The sequence below is a fragment of the Vanessa cardui genome, chromosome 22 (genome assembly GCF_905220365.1).
Source record: "Vanessa cardui chromosome 22, ilVanCard2.1, whole genome shotgun sequence".
In the NCBI taxonomy this organism is placed as follows: Eukaryota; Metazoa; Arthropoda; class Insecta; order Lepidoptera; family Nymphalidae; genus Vanessa; species Vanessa cardui.
In genome coordinates, this window is record NC_061144.1 from 10,209,785 (window position 1) to 10,233,547 (window position 23,763).

The following is a 23,763-nucleotide window of genomic DNA, read 5'->3' on the forward strand; positions in this document are numbered from 1 at the left end:
ATACTAAAAAGTTATTTTATTTTTAGTAATAATGTTAGTCACGCTATTAAACAATTAAAACATTATACGTGTTTACATAAGAAGTACTCTCAGTATTAAAACGAACGTCGACATAATTATAATCTACTATTTATAAAAGAGTATTTTAACTAACTTACAATGCTGACTGTACTCGTATATCCAGGAGATCCGTACCTTATATCTATTATACAATATTCAGAAATATTGGTGTACAGTCGGGGTAAGAAAAGGTTCGTCACTTCAAGAATTATTTTCGTGTGCTCAGTATAAGCGATCTGCTTTACCGATGGAGAATGACGTAATGCGTCGCAACAATTTAATGTTTAGATTCAAAAGGTACTAAGAGTTTAAGACTTGATAAAGGAATGATTTTGAAAACTGACAAAGGTTTTACTCTGACTGCACACTAGTATGAGTAACAAGATGTGTTAGTGTGCGTGAGATGACAAATGTAAGAGTCTTCTTCTTCGTACGCGTCATTGCTAAAGGTCTTGCTTATCCTGAAATGATTACATTGATAGCTCGACCACCTTCCCTTTGTCAACTTGTCTCAGGGCAGTCGGAATATTTAATGCCTTCATGTTTTTTAGTTGGTTGGACCCTCAACTCGTGATCAATTCGTCATCTTCCATAGCAAAGAAACGAATAAAGAAAAAGAAATACAATTGATTCAAGCTAATAATTAAACACAGAGGACTCATTTTAAAAGGTAACGATTTAGCACCAGGTCCATTTGCATATATTACCAGTAATGTGTAGAAAAATAGTTAGTTCGCAATATAAATTGTCGTTAAGTCTTGTATGTAGCCAAAGTAAACGAAAATGCTAATTTAATTAAACAAATTGTTTTAAAGAATTTCGCCTCCTCTCATATCCCTATGAAAATGGGATAGCGTGAAACGTATAGCTTTTCGGCTTACAAAGGATATCATTTTTCTTTAAAGACTGTATGAAAAAGCAATTTTCTCACACAAGCCGACTAAAGCGTCTAGCCAACATACTTGGTGCTTCCAAAAGAATCTAAAAGGCTTGAAAAAATTCATAGACGAGACGCCATTTTTTGGATTCCACTACGCTCGGTATTAAAAATTATATTAAAGGACGGGCTATTTTGTAAAACGAATGAATAGTTTGATCTATAGTAATCGCATTCATTGACCAATGGCAAGACATTTTAATGTCGTGATATTTATTCGACCAATCATAACGGAGTAATGCATGAACAGGCCCGATTATTGGTCATATTTAAATATCCGTTCTAATGCACGTAAATAAATATATAAAAAAAATAACCCACGATAAGGAAAATTTAGGGTAACCGTGAATAATATTTTCTTTATCTATTGTTATTTCCAATTGATTATTGAGGTGGCCCAGTGGTTAGAACGCGTGCATCTTAGCCGATGATTGCAAGTTCAAACCCAGGCAAGCACTACTATTTATATATATGTGCTTAATTTGTGTTTATAATTCATCGCGTGCTCGACGGTGAAAGAAAACATCGTGAGGAATCCTGCATGTGTCTAATTTCATAGAAATTCTGCCACATGTGCATTCCACCGACCCACATTGGAACAGCCTGGTGGAATATGTTCCAATCCCTCTCTTTAATGGAAGAGGAGGCCTTATCCCAGCAGTGGGAAATTTACAGTCTGTTACTTTACTTTTATAGGGAAGAAAAAGATTTTGTCTTTATATATATGTATAGGACACCTGCGGTATTTTGCTTGCGATTTAGAGGACGATCTTCGAGTATTTTGTCATAGAAAAGTAACCACCGTACTTTCTTGGAGTTGAAACTAATTTGTGTCATATTCAGTTTCATCAAAAGGTTCAGTAGTTTAGCTGGAAAATAATTAAAGACAACACATACAGAGTTATTATCGCATTTATATTATTAATGTAGGTATTCTAGTAGCTGTATTCCAAATGACAATAAGTGACGAAAATGGCTGTTGAAATTCACAAGACGTAAAATTAAAAGACAACATAACTCCTTTATTTATCTTAATATAAAACGGAACGGCGGTATAATTGGGAAAACAGTGCGCTAACACCAGGGAAGTTTTCGACAAGAACATCTCGATGTTTGGTTGGAGTTCGTAATTATAATCAAATTTGGCAGCGTAGTGCCCTATGCAAATCGTCTAGGATCTTCCTTTAAAGTACGAAGAATATATTAAGCAAGGATTTTTTGTACCTTTTAATTTCTTAGCTGGTATATTACTGAACTGAAAATAGAGCCTGCCTGTTATAGGTTATCTTTGTGATAAGGTTAAGAGGTTTTTCTTACAATATACGAGGTCAGATGGCCCAGTGGTTAGAATGCGTGCATCTTAACCGATGATTACGGGTTCAAACCCAGGCAAGCACCGCTGATTCATGTGCTTAATTTGTCTTTATAATTCATCTCGTGCTCAGCGGTGAAGGAAAACATCGTGAGGAAACCTGCATGTGACAAATTTCATATAAATTCTGCCACATGTGTATTCCACCAACCCGCATTGGAACAGCGTGGTGGAATATGTTCCAAAACCTTCTCCTCAAAAGGGAGAGGAGGCCTTTAGCCCAGCAGTGGGAATTTACAGGCTGTTGTTGTTGTATACGAGGTCAATAATTATGTAAAACTTACAATGACCATATGCATTCTCTTTGGTGATATCAAAAGAATAATAGGGATTCGTTAAAGTTCGAACTTTCAAAAATCGAACCGATTACAAGAACTTAGAAATAAATTTATATATGACATAACAAGGGTTAGGTATCACCCAATTGTATTATACCTCCAAATAGAAGTACTCAGTATTGTTGCATTCCGGTTTGAAGGGTGAGTGAACCAGTGTAATTACAGGCACATCTTGTTCCCGAGGTTGGTGGCGCATTAATGATGTAAGAAATGGTAAATATTTTTTATTGACCACTTACTATCACGTGGCCAGTCTGCTCATTCGCTTGTCTTAATAATAAAATGGAAGGCAATTTAAAAAAAAAAAAAACAAACTTTTTTTAAAATAACGATTGTTGTTTTTCTCGTTCTATATTCGAATATATTAAACGGTAATGTCACTCGAAATTAAAAGTAGAGCGTTTGTTACCCGTAACAACAGTTCAATTTCATCTTTGATAAAGCGCAAATTAATTAAGTACGATATTGCATACACGATGTACTCGTATGTAGAACGCGTTCTATATTTGAATGTATTAGTATTGTATAATAAATTTGCAATGTGCTATAAATAATACGAGCGTTTTAGACGAAGATCTTCGTGTTTGGTCGGAGTTGCTAATTATAATTAAATTTGGCAGCGCAGTGTCCACTATGCAAATTGTTTTAAGACTCGCCTTGAGACTTAAATGGAAGGAGTGATGAATTTAATTTTTCAAGCATTTACATTTATACACGACTGCGTTCTTTCAGTGTTTTATTTAAAAGGGTTATATTTAAATTTTTCACTTAAATTATTTATAAGTTAAATGTTAAGAAGGTTCTTAAATCGTTATTAAATTTTAAACTCGAAATCTACGACTTTTATTAATGTTGATACAGAGACTCATTTTTTATGTAGCAACAACAACAGCATGTAAATTTCCTAATGCTCCAGCATTTTCTAAGGCCTCCTCTCCCTTTAAAGAGAAGGTTTGGAACATATTCCACCACGCTGTTCCAAAGCGGTTTGGTGGAATAAACATTTAGCCGAATTTCTAAGCAATTTGACACATGCAGGTTTCCTCACGATGTTTTCCTTCACCGCCGAGAATGAGATGAATTATAAACACAAATCAAGCACATGAATATTCAGTGGTGTTTGTCTGGGTTTGAACACGCAATCATCGGTTAAGATGCACGCGCTCTAACCACTGGGGGATCTCGCTTTCTTGTTTATGTAAAATCAGTCATTATATAAGAATAAAATCGAAACCCACCGCAGAGGACGATCGTGAAATGTCGTATAGAGGTATGCGACATCGATTGTAATCTTTGGAACATTTTAAGGATACAGGAGGTGACATAAGGCGTGGGCGACGTGGGCTCAGGGCCTTGTGGCAAAAGGGGTTCAGGTTCATTGACTCCTTAGTCAAGAATAAAATAACCTTTTTCGATATATTAAAAAGTTTTGGGCAGAAAATTTAACGAACATGTCTGTCATATTTAAGTGTACTTACTTAAATCAAATCAAACCAATTAACTTTATTCAAGTAGGCTTTTACAAGCACTTTTGAATCGCCATTTTACAATTAAGTTAAGCTACCACCGGTTCGAAAAGTAGATTCTACCGAGAAGAACCGGCAAGAAACTCAGTAGTTACTCTTTTTTAAATTAATATATTTAATATTAATTTAAAAAATTTTAATTAATATATCCTGCTTGGAAGTCAACAGGTATTAACTCCAAGCTTACTTACATATAATATATATTTGCATTGTTATAAATAGAAAATAATTGATTTATTAAATTTAAAAATAACTGTCAACGATTCTAGGGCTCTGGAATGGGGTGAGTTAGCCTCCATAAAGTTCTTACCTGATCTATTTGGTATCGCCCCACTACTAGGGCTACATAAAAGTATAGCACCTTTCTTTATTTCACGATGAAGCAAAGAAATTAATTTCATACCGAAAAATGCTACATATATATTCCGACCTCTGTGATCGAGTAAAGTGTACACCGGTTTTCAAGGGTACACCACTCCGACTTCAGTTCGATTCCCCACCGAGTCGATGTAGGAAAAGTTCATTAGTTCTCTATGTTGTCTCGGGTCTTGGTTTTTGTGGTACCGTCGTTACTTCTAATATTCCATAAAATAACTGCTTTAGCTACTTAAATTGGGATCGGAGTAAAGAATGTGATGTCCAATACGTATATTCATATTACTTGAAAGTAAATAATCAGTACAATTTAGTAACATCTAAAACGTGTACAGCAAAGTTATTTGCAAGGGTTTCAATGCGAGCTATTTAGAGAAATTTCGATTTAAGCTCATTACTCCGATATATATTCCCCTCAATACGTATTAACCTAAATTTAATATAGAATACTACAGCGTAATTACATTTAAAGACTGGAAATTCGTTAAAATTAAACACAAATATCGCCTGAACTCATACGAATACCATCCTACATGCCAAACCCATTATTTTGCACGTTGTAGAATATCGCTTCACTTAATTGTTTAGACGGATTATTGCGTTAGTTTAATTTTTTATTATTCAACTATTATTAACATATTATGAATCTTTAATATTTTTATCTTTATGAATCTTTAAAAAGTAAAGTACAGTAACAGCCTGTAAATTTCCCACTGCTGAGATAAGGCCTCCTCTTCCATTAAGGAGAGGGCTTGGAATGTACTCCACCAAGCTGTTCCAATGCGGGTTGGTGGAATGCACATGTGGCAGAATTTCGATGAAATTAGACACATGCAGGTTTCCTGAGCACAAGATGAATTATAAACACAATTAAGCATGTATATATATATAGTGGTGCTTGCATCATGTATATATATATATATAGTGGGGTTTGAACCTGCAATCGGTTAAGATGCACGCGTTCTAACTACTGGGCCATCTCAGCTTCTTTCAATCTTTAAAAGGTACTCGTTTATCATTTGTTACATTGATATTTCAATATTAATCCGTATCTATATTAAAACGACATACAGACAGACACAGTTACTTTCATTCATATTATAAATTTGTCTGTCAATCGCTCTTTCACGATCAAATCGCTGAAACGATTTTGATTAAATTTGGTATCAAGTAATGATGATCTCCAAGAAAGGACATAGACTACTTTTTTGCCTGACACATGACAACCAACATCCTAAAATACGAACGAATCCGCGAGTGACTACTTAGTGTCTTATATGGCTTTTTAATTTATCCGAATAACAAATTTAATCTTATAATAATAAATTAGTAGTATTTTATAGTAGAATACAAGATTATACAGGTGAATAGCTGAAGATTTAGGTTATCACATTGTAATCACCACGACTTTTGGCAATGCATAAATCTTTGTGTAGGTTACACATATTTGTACATTTTTATTTTTAAAACTGAAGATTACATATATTTTTTTATGGTATACGTTGGCGGACGAGCATATGGGCTACCTGATGGTAAGTGGTCACCATCACCCATAGACAATGACGCTGTAAGAAATATTAACTATTCCTTACATCGTCACCAACCTTGGTAACTAAGATGTTATGTCCCTTGTGCCTGTAGTTACACTGGCTCAATCACCCTTCAAACCGGAACACAACAATACTGAGTACTATTATTTGGCGGTAGAAAACTGGTGAGTGGGTGGTACCTACCCAGACGGGCTTGCAAAAAGCCTTACCACCAAGTAAACTCATCATCCCCAAATTTACCGCCGTAGTAGGGTGAATTAAAACAAAACTTCTTCGTAACAAATTTCATCATACACAAAATCCGGAGATCAAATTGAGTTAAAAGCATAATCTGAGTTAAATCTTATTTAACAAGATACTAACTATATAACTTAACTTGATGTGGTTTACTGTACATCTGTTTATTTCCATGTTCTGGTTTGATGGGTTAGTGAGCCAGTGTAAGAAGGATGACGGACATAACATCTTAGGGCTTGGTGGGTTAAGCATTGGCGACGTCAGTTAATAATAAATTTAAACAAAAAATGGAGAGGATGCGTCTGTCATCAAAAAAAGTGTTGCATTTTGTCGCATATTGTCCGATATTAAAATCAGCAACAGATATTTTGTATCCACCGAATATTTAGTTATATATAACAATTAGTTGTTCAAGCTTGCTTCACAGCAAATTTCATCAAATTCGGTTCATTGATTTGGCAGTGAAAGACAGACAGACAAAGCTAATTTCACATTTATAATATTAATATAGATTAAATAATTACTGTAACACGTTATTTGCTTATTTAGAATTCCGTATCTAATATGAAATTTGTGTACCAACTGTTATTTAATTTGCACTTGGCTATTTTTGAAATAAAACTAGTTATAACTTAACTGACACGGGTAGAGACTACCCGTGACCACGAATGCTCGAAACGTCGGGATGTCAAAAAATACTTAATATACGCGGTTCAAATCCGTTATAACTAGTTTTATTTCAATGAGTAATAATCGTGAAAATTTAAGACAACATTGGCTATTTTTTTATAAATGCCATAAGACCTTCATGCTACGCCTTAAATTTAAAAATATACTCAAGCGTTTTTGTACAAACATTGGGGATCTTAGATAAATCAACTAATGCACTCGCCAAGATGGATTTCCGGCTATTACGTCAACGGATTTAGAAAGATATTCCCAAGACGTCAAATCGCATCTTCATATTTCATTTTAACGCTCAGAGATTTTCCTAATCAAATAGCAATGTTTTATATTGGATTAATTAATTAATTTGAAATGTTACATTTGAAAATAGAATATACATATTTAGACCTATTACGGAATTAAATGGATTTATCAGTTAAATGTTCGGATACCTTTATACATAAAATTGATTGATGGTATATCCGTTTGATACCAAACCTCGATACTATTTAATTATTGCCGTAAAGTTGGTACGTAATATTCCACGGAGGAGGTTTTATACAATCTTTGTCAACCTTCTTGTAACCAGTCACTGGGTGTGCTTTATTTGTGTTTATGATTTATCTCATGCTCGCGGTATAGGCAAACATCGCGAGAAAACCTGCGAGTGTCTAAATCCAATCAAATTCTGACACGTGTCTGGAATTATCTCCAAATCTAATCCTCAAAGCGCGAGAAGACCTTAGTCCAGCAGCAGAAATGTGAAAGAGGGTTTGAGTTTGTAAATCAATTATGAAATCATACTAAATATTGTAGGTGAAAGAAAACGAAATATGTTCAGTTACCTGCCCTCTCATTGGGGGATACACGGGTGAAATCGACAGCGGAAACTGTACTAGTACAAATATGCGAATTTGTTTCGGTATCCAGAAGAACCATTTCATTGGGTGCAGTAGATGGAAGAAGTCAGCTTTCCTTAATATCAAAATGAATTTACAAGTACATGTGTGGTACCTAATATGTTGTTGGTGATTGACGGATTTGAGTATTTAATCATTAGCTAAGACGCACATTTCAGCCAAAGAGTCAATGACCTTTTCTCTAGTCTCCACTCAGGATATACTCATAAATTATTGCGAACACGTTAAAAGAAAATAATAATAAAACAAAACCGCTACAGTTACTATTAGTTAAACAAAGAGCCCGTCAATCCTCACAATGAATTTCATCCAAATTCTCATTATAAAATAAAATGTTTCGAGCGAATCGAATACAATTTTACCAACGAAATAATAAATTCAACGGGAGACTGTTTTAATCTTCGCTATAATTAATTAACGCCAATCGCAGGCCGATGGTTCGTGGCATCATTTGTTTATAAACAAAAGACCACTCTAGACTGATTCAATCCCGATCGAAACCGAAATGGAGGCTTTTATGAAATCGGCGCTTCGAAGTATGAAAGGAAGTAACCGATTGATAACACGTGCTTGTGAAACGAATAACAAGTTTACTTCTAATGATTTCATAGAAACATCTGTTTATAATTAAACGTCAAAGTTCAGTATAACCTTTATCTAAGGCTTATAGTCCAATAGATAAAAAACGTGAAATGGAAGATGCGGGTACAAACCTGGACTGGAATTTATGTTTTTATCTCGTATATGCTGTGAAGAATAATATTGTGAAGAAACTACGTCTCGTATGTCCTTATGTATCTATGTAATTGGAACGATCTAATAGCATAATTTAATAATCCATACCAAAATTTTTATCGTATTTAGACGTAACCTTCTTCTTAAGCGGAGTGGAGGCTTTAAACCAGTATGTACAGGCTTTACTAAAAGTAAATTAATTTACTATACGTTCATTGGAATTAGTAAAAATAACAGAACTATATCTTAAATTAAAAATAATGAACTAATCATAATATAGTAATTTATCGTATTCAGTTTACATAGTATACAACAAAGTCGCAACCCGCTGTTTAAATGGATACTTAGATCTTTAAAATTACGCAACGAGCTTTGATGCGGTTTTTTGGAGGAAGGTTTTTGTATATAATACATGGTAAATATAATAAAGAAACGCTGATAATTTTAAAAGTTCATAATGCGATATCGTAAATAAACAAAATTGTAGTATATTTAGTATCATCATTGTACCAATGCGGAGCTGGGGCGGGTAGCTAGTAAGATATATTTGGAATGAAGCAGACAGTCTCGAAAGACGATTAAAGCGATTGAATTAAATATCTTGATGATGTTGCAAATTTAAGGTTTTGCGTTATGATTTTAATACATTATACATATTTTATATTGAAAGCTTGCAGCAATCTTTCATATCGTAAAAGCAATATTTTCGTATCAGATTAATGGTGAGGTATATTTTTTTAAAAGACTTCCATTTCTGTATAATTTAATGCATAAATGTTCTATTTAGTATATTTAATTAATTTGCAATTTTCGACAAATTATAAAAGTCAGTAGTAATTATAATTCGAAATCGGATTCTGAGTGAACAATAATTTTAATTATAATTATGAACTACTTGGAAAATTCGCCTGGTGTGATCCTGCTTATATTTTAGAAGGTAGACTATATATCTTTGCGATATAGGTTGTTATACTGGTGACTCAAAATCAGCCGATATTATTATAAAAACCTTGTTGATAAAAGTATAAAATTACGAATGTTGGTTGTGAGAAGTAGAGCGGTAGTACCATAAGTAGTAATGACGGAGACAGTATGACAAGTTATGTAAGGGTAAGCGAGATGGAAGATTTTTGTAAAATTTAAGGATACAAATACAAATAAATATTTCTTTTGTTTTTAACTTTGTCTCTTACATCCCGCATAAGCCTAGTTTTATTGTTATCAATCAAACGATATTGAAATCTTTTATTTCAAATAGACTCTTATATTTATATAACAATCTGTTTTTAAATAGATTATTATAGAAGTTTGCAATTTACATTGTTTCATGAATTGTATCAAATTCGGGACGATTATTTTTTACGACAATAAGTTGTACAATAAGAACATGTTTTGTGAAAATTTTGTATATTCCTCTTAACAGTAATTAAGACCTACCAACCTCAAACACGTACCTTTTTTTATATTTCACTCATTTCTGTAATTTGATGATTCAATAGTGCTTGCAACCTATTGGAACTCTTTATATTTGATAAAGACTTTATAATGGTATAAATATATATTTATTGGGTATAGATACCCACTTAAGAATACTGCATATTGAGGAAATTAATACGTATAGAAATGGGAGTACAAATCATGACTGCGTAAAAAGGGAGGAAAGAATGACAGCAGCATTTCCTCGTTGAAACGATATTCCGTTTCTGAAGGCGAAAAATGAACCAGCCCCATCACTAGCATTATAATGAATGCTTATAATGTTTTAAAAGACGTCGTTAAAAAGTAAATATTTTAATAGAAAAGGCGAATTTTGATTCTTTTCGTTTAAAAACGCAAGCATTTTAAACCATTAAGTTTACCAAAAGTTTTTATCGTCTTTGCGGCTTCTGAATTTTCTTTCTAACAAACTTCTTTCATTTTCAAACTTAACAAGCTCAAAGGAAATTATAATAAGCGACTATTTTACCATTCATCCAATTTAATACTTTTATACTGAAGATAGGACTCTGAATGCCGTGTTGGTCTGGCCAGTTTACAAAGTCCTAGGTTCAAAGATCAGATTCAGGTTCATTACTGGCCATACAAAAAATAATTGGGGTTTTTTTGCTACATGTGTATGCACCAAACCGTATTGGAGCAGTGTGTGTGAAATTTGCTTCAAACCTTGTCCTCTAAAGGGAGAGAAGGCCTCAGGCCAGAAGGTGGAAAATTTACAGGCTGTTGATGTTATTTTAAATGTAATATCTAACCATCCTAAAAAGCAAATTCGTATTGTCCTATTCAAATAAAACTAGTTATAACGGATTTTAATCGCGTATATTAATTATTTTGGACATCCCGAAGAAAAAAGAAAATATTATTTGCAACTACCGCCAACGATTTGAATTTGAGAATTGAGAAATTGAGAAATCGTTGGCGGTAGTTGCAAATAATATTTTCTTTTGTTCTTCAAATAGACAAATGCCACCTTAGTCTACCCGTGACCACGAACGCTGTAAAGTGCTCGAAACGTCGGGATGTCCAAAACAATTAATATACGCGATTAAAATCCGTTATAACTAGTTTTATTTAAATGTGTAATAATCGCGAAAATACGTAAGACAACAAACGTATTGTCCTATTTTGTTTAAAAGTCTATCTTTACTGAATTGTTATCTAAACATCATCTTAATCCATAATCATCAAAATCAGAAGTTCACGTGGGTAGGTGTCACTCACTCATTAGACATTTGACCGCTACACAGCAATTTGAATTTTTGTTTTCTGGTTTGTAGGGTAAAAAAGCCTCAGTAAGATGATCTAGCAATGAGACCTAACAATAATAAAATAACTGAAAAATTGCCTCAACGAGACGCTCCGCCTTATTAATAGTCGGAGAGCGAACAAGAAAAAGAAATCGAATGTCATAAAATGGGAAAACTTGTACATTACTGGCGAAATATTTGCGGCGCCACAAACAGAATATACAATTTTTAGCTGAACATATACATAAGAGGAAAAACAAGATTGCGAACGAATTCATATCTAAAACATTGCATGTTTGTAACAAATCGCTTCATGGGTGAGCCAGGGGATCTTTATTAACGTTTACGGGCTTATAGCTGACACGCACTGAGTTTGCTTGCTTCCATGTGTTTGAAGTATACATATAAAGTAACAGCCTGTACATTTCCCACTGCTTAGATAAGGCCTCTTCCATTAAGGAGAGGGTTTGGAACATATTCCACCACGCTGTTCTAATGCGAGTTGGTGGAATGCACATGTGGCAGAATTTCGATGAAATTAGACACATGCAGGTTACCTCACGATGTTTTCCTTCACCGCCGAGCACGAGATGAATTATAAACACAAATTAAGCACATATATGTATGTATATAGTGGTGCTTGCCTGGGTTTGAACCCGCAATCATCGGTTAAGATTCACGCGTTCTAACCACTGGTCTATTTCAGCTCATGTATACATATATTACGTGCAATCCTCTTGTCACATGTGCTGAGTTACATGCGTTCTCTTAATGTTTCTATGTAACTAATTATTTTCCGCTATTTTTTTCTACTAAGTGTGGTCTTAGGTACCCTAAGTACTTATATGACGTTTTGCTAAATTATGATAAAATCAGTGAGGACGTGAAAACTTAACAAAGAAAAATCGCGTTGAATATGAAAGAATTAGTCAGGAGGCGATATTTTAATTTCCAGCGACATAGTGCATGCAGTTCAACCTCGCTGACTTCGCGTTTAATTCCACTATCACATATCATCAGGTGGAATCCAGTATGCCTGGATTGAATAAAATAATGCACTAACGTCTTTATAATACCATGTAGAACAAATTTAACATATACAATTATGTATCTATCTAATTTGACAAAAAAGACCCGCTGAGTCTCTTTCGCCGGTTTGTCTCAGGTCAGGGTGTCTCTTTTTCCGAACAGATGGTACTGTTTAATTTGACCATCAATAAGAAAGTGTAATACTTCTACGTTGAAATAAGTAATTTGAAGTTGAGTATAATCTTCTTAGTTCATTTACAAGAGTATAGCAAGTAAACTGGAGGTCACCCGACCTCATTATAATAAGGTATGTGTATCCGTTACGACGTAATACGCTTCCTTCCGTAAAAAAACTTTTACGTTTCCAGTTTCTGTTATAACATTTTCATAACGTAATGAATACAACACAACATTGTTTGAAGGTCACTAACTTCTAAGACTTGTAAAAGAAAATTTATAAATGGAATCCGGTCAAATTAGATCAGAAAAGCTGAAAAATTGGTAATTTTTTTTTTAGGTTTTGGTTGACGGATGACCATATCGTCCACCTGATGGTAAGTGGTCACCATCACCCATAGACAATGACGCCGTAAGAAATATTAACTAGTCCTTACATCGTCAATGTGCCACCAACCTTGGTAACTAAGATGTTATGTCCCTTGTGCCTGTAGTTACACTGGCTCACTCAACCTTCAAACCGGAACACAACAATACTGAGTACTATTATTTGGCGGTAGAATAACTGATGAGTTGGTGGTACCTACCCAGACGGGCTTGCATAAAGCCCTACCACCCAGTGAAAATTGTTTAAAATATAATTTTTCTTTCGTAACTTCCATTACTTTGCAATAGTTACAAATTTAACAGGAATATAACTGACTTGTGGAATACTTCTCTCTGTAGAATAGGAATCTCATAGGTGGTATTCTCCACGTCAATTTTTAAAACGTCATAACACAGAAACGGTAGCTCGTGAGAAAAACAGTATTTATGATGAGTACGGCCATTGCAAGGATTTAGTGGGTAGTGTTTATGTTTTATACTTGAATTGATTGATTTACAGGTGAAATCTAAAACAACTGCTCTCAAATCGTTTTCCAATTAATAACCAGCACATTTGTTGAATAAAAAAATGCCAAAGCCTAATATTTAAACGAATTAATTCCTAATTGAACTCTGCAATTCTTTCTTATTGTTATTCTTATTAATCAATATTTAGTCGTTTTTCATGACTATCAACACCTATATAAAACTACTGAGACATACCCTGCTTTATAAAGACGCATCCGGTACGGAGAGATTTTAATAAATTTCATCTTTATAGAAAAAAGGCCTCTTGCCTTTGCTACCTTCTAGAGTATAATTATTATGAGACTAGCTCATCCCGACTTCGCTTGGCTGCAAGTCTGTCATATACGAATATAATTTTTGTTTAAACGTTTATGGAACTCAGGCAAAGTAAGCTCTCAAAAGAATAATTTAAAGCAACATTAATACTCTTCTTAGTCCTAAAACAATGTAATATAGCCTTTCTCGATAGATGGGCTGTGTATCACAGTAACTTTTATTTGAAATCGGACGAGTAGTGTGTTCAACCACACAAAAATGGTACTATATATTTATATTTTTCTAATATTATTATAAATACAGATATCTAAATTTTTAATATTATGGAATAGGTAATATGGTAAATCGTTTCAAATCCGGAATCTAATAGAACTTCAACGAAACGTCCAATACTTATTTATATCCTCTCGTTACTCAAGATCGGGGAATATTCGATGTAAATAGGATATATTTCCATAGTAAATATACTAGCTGTCCGCCTCGACTTCGTATGTAAACATACAAATTATTTTTTTTAAATATTTTGAAAAAAAAAAGGTTGGGACTTGTTGTTTCGCCCGCAGCTTCAATCACGTTTTAGAATGTTGATTGTTACAGGCAAAAAGGCTATGTCCTTCCTCATAGTTCATCAAATTCGGTTTGGTCTTAAAATGGGACAGACAGGCAGACAGACAGAGTCACTTTGACATTTATAATATAAGTATAGATTTATTTGCTGTGCCATCCACGTACGTACAAGTTTCAATATCGGTCCAGCCGATTTTGAAGGTTAGTTATGTTTAATTCTGATATATACAATAGTTTTGAACAGCTCTACAAATATGAGATAAAATACACTCTCCAGTCACATTCAAAGTCTTATTAGATACGAATAATCTGGTTTTTCCTCTAATAAAATTGATTTAAGAGCTCAAAATATCCCTTTCATGTGCAATGTATGTACGATGTATGAAGGTACATTAAGTTGACGTCGGTTAACATACTATGTTGCTAGGATAGCTCGGACACACGTGTGGCTTTAGTTGCAGAATTGTTAGCTTTTTTAACTGATTTGAACATTAAATCAGTTTAGTTAACAAATTTTTATTTGATTTAATTTTTTTTATGGTATAGGTTGGCGGACGAGCATGTGGGCCACCTGATGGAAAGTGGTCACCATTACCCATAGACAATGATGCTGTAAGAAATATTAACTATTCCTTACATCGCCAATGTGCCACCAACCTTGGGAACTAAGATGTTATGTTCCTTGTGCCTGTAGTTATAATGGCTCACTCACCCTTCAAACCGGAACACAACAATACTGAGTACTGTTATTTGGTAGAATAATTGATGGGTGGGTGGTACCTACCCAGACGGGCTTGCACAAAGCCCTACCACCAAGTAAATTTTATTCTTCTTGTATTTTTTATGCTCACCTGATGCAAAGTGACTATTGGAAATTTTAAATACCGGGGGCTTGCAGGTGCCTTACCGGCCTTTTGAAAGTACGCTCTTTTCGTGAAGGTTTCAAAGTCGTATCTCATAATCAGTACCGATATAAACGAAATTATGAAAAGAAATCGACAAGCCAAAATGAGGTCTTACCTGGACAATTTTCATCCCTAACACGGGACGAATTTGGGCAACAAAGGCACTTTCCAAATAAATTGACTGTCAGCTATGGAAACGCCTTCAGCTGAAGTATCGTCAATCTGAATAAGTTCCTTTAATAAGCTGGCCTTTGCTTACACGAGATTTTATGAAATTAAACGAAAGCAAGGAAAATGTTGGGCGTGATTGCTTAAGCAATCGTGTCTTTTTTAAAGTCAAATGAATGAACACGGAAAGAAATAATGTTTAACTAAACACTCGTTAAAGATTTAACAGTAAATATTTGATTCGAAATTTGAAAACGGCAGCAGCTGAAAGTACGTTTTTTTTAATTTAATTATATTTTATTTGTACAATCATCGAAGTGTATTGTTACACTGGAGTCAGTGCAGCGCTGCAGTCAGTGGAAGCTGAAATCTTTATTCAATATAGAAAGATTATACTTGTTTATTGATCGTAATAAAAAAAAATGTACCACTGGTTCGAAAACCTGAGAACTAGTGGTGAAAAAAACTCAGCGGGGCTGTATCTTTCTTTTTAATATATTTTTTTTTCAACTATTCAATTTACCATGCAATTTATATATTTCCATTTGAAACCTAGATGGATCACATATTGGGAACAAAACGATAGTATTTTCTCAATGTGTGTTATTATCTAAGAAGTCATTTATAATACACCTTAATACACAAAGAATAAAGACTTTTAAATTTCGATATTAAAACATTTTAAATGCTTTGTAATATCTTATTAAAAAGCTAATAAATATACGAACAAAAGAATCATTAACCCTATATAGTCGAGTAACATTCGTAATGAGATTATGCTTCCTAGAAGTAATACTTATATATGCATCAGAATTTCTACAATTTATTTATCTATTTTTAGAAACATTCAGTATCAAGTACGCTACACTGAGAAACGACAGTTAATATTTTAATTTATTTAACATTGTTTCTCCATTGAACTTTGCAGATCATGTATTGTATCAGTCTATAACTATAATAATATAATCTAATTTATATTTTTGATACATATTGTGTAATATGATAGTGCATGGTGAGACTATCAGTAAGTAGTAGAAGTCTTGCCTAGTTAATTTTGAAATTTTATTTGAAATGTTTTTATTGTGATTTAATATAATTTTATGTAAATACTAATCATTACATAGTATAAAACAAAGTCGCTTACTACTGTCTGCCCCTATGTATGCTTAGACCTTTAATATTACGCAATGATTTTGATGCGTTTTTTTTAATAAAGTTATTCGAGATTCGAGAAGGTTTTCTATTTTATAATACATGCATTTATATCTTGTAATACATGGAAATATAATAATTAAACACTGATAATTCTGTGGTGTATTTAGAACCAGTATTGCACCCGTGCGAAGCCGGTGCGCGTGGCTAGAGATAAATAAAATAAAGTTCAAAATCCAACTAGTGTTCGATAACTAAACTAATTCTGCATTAGTACCTCAAACGTATTAAATGATAATGACGCAAATATAATAATTAATGTATTAGCTAGACATTATCAGTGGCACACATGCAATGGCTACGCTATGACAATGATACATATTATTTACAAAGTATAATTGGCAATGTTTTCAATTTATATTGTTCTAAAAATATCTGCATAATGGACTATTTTAAATTATCCACACTAATAAAAACTAAACTAAAAAATATACTAAACCAATATAGATGGAATTTGTATTGGAAAACGCAGTGCGTTTCTATGAAAATTTTATTATATATGTCATCGAAAAATTGTGAATACCGTTAGATTATAATCTATATCTCGAGATAGCAAACTATCGAAAGATTACGAATCATAACATACTTCGCATAGATAAATATCCTCAGTACGATTTCATTTCGGAAAATACTTAGCTTTAAAGCACTTTATTTGCTTGATTGTAGACTTTGTGCCAACCCGTTTGGGTATCAATTAGTATTATTGTGTTCCAGCTTAAAGAGCATAGGTAACTATAGACATAAGGCACAACATCTCAGGAACCAAGATTGGTGGTGTTGGATTTCTCATACACATATAGAGGTAGAGGACGACCAAGGAAACGATGGATGGATTGTGTGAAAGACGATATGGTTACCAAAAATGTTACCTGTGTTATGACGTCTGATAAAGAAGTATGGAAGGAGAAGACATGCAGCGCCGACCCCAAATAAAATTGGGATAAGAGCAGGAGGATGATATCAATATATGGACTGCGTTTACAAATAACCATCAATTAGTTTATTAGCCGCTATGCAATTTTTAAATTAAAAGAAATTAAAATAAAATAGAACACCAAGTATGAAAGATTCTACTTGAAAGATTTTTAATCAGATTGTATGATTCAACTATCTTTATCACTTGCATTACTTAAGTTCATTTTTAAAATTGCCTGCGCTTTTCCGTCTCTGCGGCAATTCTTTTTGGATTCTTTCCAAACAATTTCACTAGTTTCTTAAGTACCGACATAACCATTGTGGCTTTTTGTTAATCTTCGGATTCGAGATTGCATTTTCAATTCAACATAAATATCTTGATTTATTTATTCGTCCTCTTGGAATTCCATAATTTTATCGCTTTAATAGTTAATATCACTGAGATCGCCAAGATTGTTCTTGAATTTATTTCATAGTGCTAATGCAGCATATGTCGAATCAAATCCTGCCCCTGGTGTATCTACTAACCAACATTGGAACAGCCTGGTTGAATTAGTTTCAATCCTTTTCAATTTCCAATAAGGCGTTCTAGCACTTCTCTTTTTTACTTTATTAATGATATCTCAGTATCAGCAGTTGTCGTTTCATTAAGTTTTTTTTTGGAATGTTTTATTACAATTTCGACATTTGAAAATTCAAATTTATTTTTTATTTAATTTGAAATCTTGAATGATATAATATACGGAATATTATTATTATATATATATATATATAATAATGGAATTACAATTTTTGTTTTTAGGCTGTTCGTTTGTTTGGTGGAATGGCTGATGTAATAAGAAATAAATAAATAAATATAAGACAACATCACATACATTACTCTGATCCCAATGTAAGTAGCTAAAGCACTTGTGTTTTGGAAAATCAGAAGTAACGACGGTACCACAAGCACCCAGACCCAAGACAACGTAGAAAACTAATGATGATCTACATCGACTTAGCCGGGAATCGAACCCAGGACCTCGGAGTGCCGTACCCATGAAAACCGGTGTACACACCACTCGACCACGGAGGCCGTCAAAATAGCTCACAACAATAACTTTTTTGGTTAAATTCAACGAATTCGTAGGGTCAGCTAGTCAAATACTAAAAACACTATTGTTGATATAATTAAATATTACTTTTTTTAGTATAATAACTATACAAGAATACAAATCCATATTCAATACGAAATATCGTTATCTGAAATGTACTACAGATTTAAAGAATCTCCGCCATATTTAGCTTATAAGGAAAACGAAATAAATTGTTCAAGACTCTTGTAGCTTCAATAAATATACAAGGACATTTGTTTCCTTATCTATTCAATAGATAGATAAACTTATCTTCTATTTATTAAACAAATATATCGTTTATAGTATATAACTGAATGTACTGTTTTATTATATTTTATAACTGTTAAAAAATTAATACGTATCTTATATTATATGGTATTTGTGGTTATAATAGTTTTAGTTGGGAGTATTATATTATTTTAGAATGTCAAGTCCTATTATTTATTTATATAAGTAAGTTAAACAGTTCTATTTTTAGTGATCAATTTAAAAGGACTTAAGTTCATTGCGGATATTAGCAGTTTTTGTCTTTTTCTAACTAAATTGTAATTAAATGTCTACACCAATTTCTATCCAGTAAGCCGTGTTTGCTTTTGAAATGATTTTTCATCACTCTGAACATGTTTCAATTTATATGTTATTTTAGTAATACTGATATGAAATCGCTAGTAAACCAAAAATAAATAAATATTTCATGAAAATGTTTTGATTTCATTTCGTTTGTAGAACTCATTCGGAGAAGTTTTTTCATATTTTAAATAGAAAAAGGTAATCTATACTAATATTAAAAATACAAAAGTAACTCTTTCACGACCAAAGCACTAATTTAAATTTAATGTTTTTTGGTACGAAGCAAGCTTGAACTCTCATTATATATGTGATTAATTTGTGTTTATAATTCATCCTATGTTCGGCGGTGAAAGAAAACATCGTCAGGAAACCTGCATGTGTCTAATTTCTAAATTCTGCCACATGTTCATTCCACCAACCCGCATTGGAACAGCTTTGTGGAATATGTTTCAAAACCCTCTCCTTAGTAGGAGAGGAGGCCTCAGCCCAGCAGTGGGAAATTTACAGGCTGTTACTGGATAATAATGTCATGATGTTTTCCATCACCCCGCTGATTATAAACACACTAGCAGCCTAAACAGGCTTTGCACGAATGAACATGAAAATTTTTAACGTCTCTATAGATATGTAGATATATATAAGTTATATTCTCCCCATACATTGTTTTATTATATCTCAAAGGCAGCGTTTCCGATGATAACTGGTAGCTTGATTTCTTCCGACATGTTTAACAGTTGTCGTTCTATTTCAACTTATTTACAAAAAAACCTTAAAAAATTATCCTTACCTTCTTTAGTCTAGTAGTGAAAACTGCATGAAAATCAATTCAATCGGTTTGGAGTTTCTCGTGAACACACAGACAGACACACGCGGCCGGGCCTTTTTTTTATAATATGTAGTGATAGTGATTATAGGCACAATTGAATTTAGTGATGCCTGACCGCCCATTGGTTAAAATGCTCCCGTCGTTAACTCTAGTACAATAAAAAAAACTATATTATTTCAAAACCTTATTGAATATTCTACTCCATTTACATTTAAACAATTAATTTCCAGTTAAAACCTAAATTTATAATACCTTGGGCTACTCCTGGGAGTACTGTTTTCTAAACTACTTTAAAACGATTAGTGTTATTTAAATTAGATGTTAGATAATTTTATACAGCACAAAATTTAGAAGTACACAATTTTTATAACTATTCAATAAAAAAGTAAAAACTAACGAAAATAGTATAACCTAATACCTAATACTAATTTAAAAACAGTACATATTAATAATATCTAAAATAAATGAATAAAATATATATGGCAAAACCTCCTTAGTAGAGCCTACTTAGTTACCGCCAAGTAGATTTGCATGTAATGGATGTGATACCTCATATATTCTTCCTTGGTGATAACTACGTTGTATGATAGTCATTTTAAAGTTTATAATCAATACATATAATAAAATTGGAGTGTCTGTTTGTAACATTAAAAAGAGCCCTTTTTACTCAATGCATGTATATGTATAGACGGTACATATACCAAAACAATATTTTTTACAATTTTTTTCTGTCTGTCGGTCTGTTTGTTCCGGCTAATCTCTGGAACGGCTGGACTGATTTTGACGGGACTTTCACTGGCAGATAACTGATATAATAGGGAGTAACTTAGACTACAGTATTTTTTTTGTTAAATTCAAACGCGTACAAGGTCGCGGGCACAGCTAGTCTAATATATATTGGTACGATTATTTAAATTATTTTGGTTACAGTAACTCCAAACGATTGTACACTGGGTCCAATAATAAGTTTAACGTTCAAATTTAATAAATAAATAAAGTTTATACGACAATTTCACGTTTTAATTATTCTAATAACTTCTAGTGGAGCAGTAACTCAGGTAATAATTGAATTAACCTCGTTAACTTAATTAAAATTTTAGTTACTATAAACGAGTACATTCATCATTTTCATTATAATATGTGATTTATTCTTGTACTTAAAACTAGCTTGATACTCAAGTAACACATGCAATATTTTCGGAGTAATGCCTTATAAATTACAATTGGCAAATATATTTTTACTGGAGATGCTGACAGTACTACTTCCTACTAGATCAAGACATAGGTATCGAGTTTAACATCATTACTACTAGGTTGGAGAGCTGAGATGGCCCAGTGGTTAGAACCGATGATTACGGGTTCAAACCCAGGCAAGCACCACTATATATATGTGCTTAATTTTTGTTTATAATTCATCTCGTGAAGGAAAACATCGCGAGGAAACCAGAATGTGTCTAATTTCATCGAAATTCTGCCACATGTGCATACCACCAACCCGTTGGAACAGCGTAGTGGAATATGTACCAAGCCCTCTCCTTAATGGAAGAGGAGGCATTATCCCAGCAGTGGGAAATTTACAGGCTGTTACTTTACTTTACTTTTTTTACTACTACATAGGTTGTAGGAATTGATACCTAGACATTCCAATCAGCCATACCAATGTTCCCTATCCCTAATACATGACAACCGACACCCTAAAAAACGACTACAAGTCTAAAAATAAATAGAAAGGCCAACACAGAAAGTAACAGTCAACTCTATGAAAGTAATAAATAGAACTCGAAATATTTGATTCCTATACTATTGGTCTCTTAATAAGTATTATTTCGTGTCAAAAAGGGCTTACGTGGTTGTTACCCACATAGAAGGATCTTCAAAAGACTTATTGGTCTCTTAATAATACTTATTATTTCGTGTTAAAAAGGGCTTAAGTGGTTGTTACCCATATAGAAGGATCTTCAAAAGACTTATAAGAAAATAAGTGTCGTATACGAAAGTGTTTATTTTGTTACCGAATCACGTATACGCTCGTCGAGTTATCTAAGAAATTCAGGACACACGTAGACTGTGTCATGGAGAAGGGTTTTATAGGAAAGTATTCATCCTGGTATTACCGGCTAAGATACAAGCTTAGCTCAGTTAGTCGAAATTTTTGTTTGTTTCATTCTATCTGATATCAGCTAAATAAATAAAAATATCGGATAACATCACATACATTACTCTGATCCCAATATAAATAGCTAAAGCAATTGTGTTATGGAAAATCAGAAGAACATTAACAGTAAGATAGACAACATAGAAAACGAATGAAATTATTCCACATCGACTCGGCAGGGAATCGAACCCGGGACCTCGGAGTGGCGTACCGATAAAAACCGGTGTTACACTCTGCTCGACCACGGAGGTCGTCAAAAACTATTTTGTAGACAAAATAAAAACTTGGTGAGGAAAAATTGACTACTAATTTAATAGCGATTATGACTATGATGCCTATAAGCTTATTTCTGTATACTGCTTCCATACTATTGTAGATTCAAATTTGTGTAGGCTATATATAATAGAATTATTTGACGATGAGGCATTATCACGCGTTTCGAGATTTTTCGAACAGATTTTTGAAATGAATATTTGTATTTGGAACAAAGATGTCCAAATTAAATTTAAAACAGACAATACATACTTTTACTATTTTCAAATATGGAACGTTAATTTTCAAAATAAACAAATTGTTTATTAAAATATTAATAAGCTGTTACAACATGCGTTGAATGAGTAATGAGGAGGAACTTAGTGTAAAATATTCACGTCCTATCGGGTAAGTTATGTGAAGACGCTAAAGAGGATTGTTTATTTGCTCATATCTCGGTAAACAGCGCGTTTGTCGTAAACAAGGGTGATTTTACCACGAGGGCGTGCTCGTTCGGAATTTTTAAGGAAAATAGGAAAATACTCGAGACCTTCCTGTTAATACGAGTGTAAATAAAAGAGAATTGTTCGGCTTATTTCTGGGCGAAAAAGTATATTCTTTTATTTTGGAAGCGTTCGTTTGAAGATATAATATTATTTTAATATAAATACGGGGTCTATTCATAAAAAAAAATATTTCTCAAATCCTAACTGATTTAAAAATGGAACTTGAATTTATTTGCCAGTCTTTCTACTGATCATTATTATATTTAGTATACGTTGTTAGGGATATAAAATGATATGACATAGAGAACAGGGTACCTTATACTTGTATCTCCCCAAAGTCACTATGGAAACTAACATATTAATAACTAGCTATGCCCACGATTTCGCCCGCATTTTAGTTGACTAAAGAATTTTGATCATTCAATAATTTTACTAAAAATAATTAATTCTGTATAATACAGCTTTTATGATAATAAGTCGTTGACAGAAGGCATCCGCCATGACGGCGGAGTGATGGCGTGCGTAAAAGCTGTGCGCGGTATCCAGTACCGCGTATTTAAACATTGCAGAGTGACTTTATTATTATTTTATATATAATTGTAAAATAAAAGCAGCCCTAGCTGTTCTGTGCCAGTGATGGCAGATAGCTGATGTAATATGGAACAGCTCTCACGAGTTCCGTCAAAATTGCTCCAGCCCTTCCAGAGATTAGCCGGAACAAACACACAGACAGACA

The 23,763-nt window shown here is 33.2% G+C and overlaps 1 protein-coding gene across 6 annotated transcripts in view; it reads right to left on the reverse strand.

The window, feature by feature from the left end:
* LOC124539275 (protein madd-4) overlaps window positions 1-23,763 on the reverse strand; it is a 446,643-nt gene that overhangs the window by 65,877 nt on the left and 357,003 nt on the right. The gene's annotated exons all lie outside the window — the stretch shown is intronic.